Raw genomic sequence first — 233 nt, 5'->3', positions numbered from 1 at the left:
AAAAAGAGAAAATGCATACGACCGCCTCACCGTAAACGTATTAATCTGCAGCGAACCTTGAGTAGGCAGCTGTTCATAATGAGAGGTCAGAAGTTAATATGCACCGTTGCCTGATTTGCATGATAAGGAGAATAATTATTTATCTATTGTTCAGGCATAATCGTAGGAACACAAACAAACTTTACTACCGGTATTACTGTAGCTACTGCATATCCCTGTGGCTATTTCATTGT

The sequence above is a fragment of the Penaeus monodon genome, chromosome 23 (genome assembly GCF_015228065.2).
Source record: "Penaeus monodon isolate SGIC_2016 chromosome 23, NSTDA_Pmon_1, whole genome shotgun sequence".
Classification (NCBI taxonomy): domain Eukaryota; kingdom Metazoa; phylum Arthropoda; class Malacostraca; order Decapoda; family Penaeidae; genus Penaeus; species Penaeus monodon.
Note: the sequence above shows the minus strand (reverse complement) of the source record.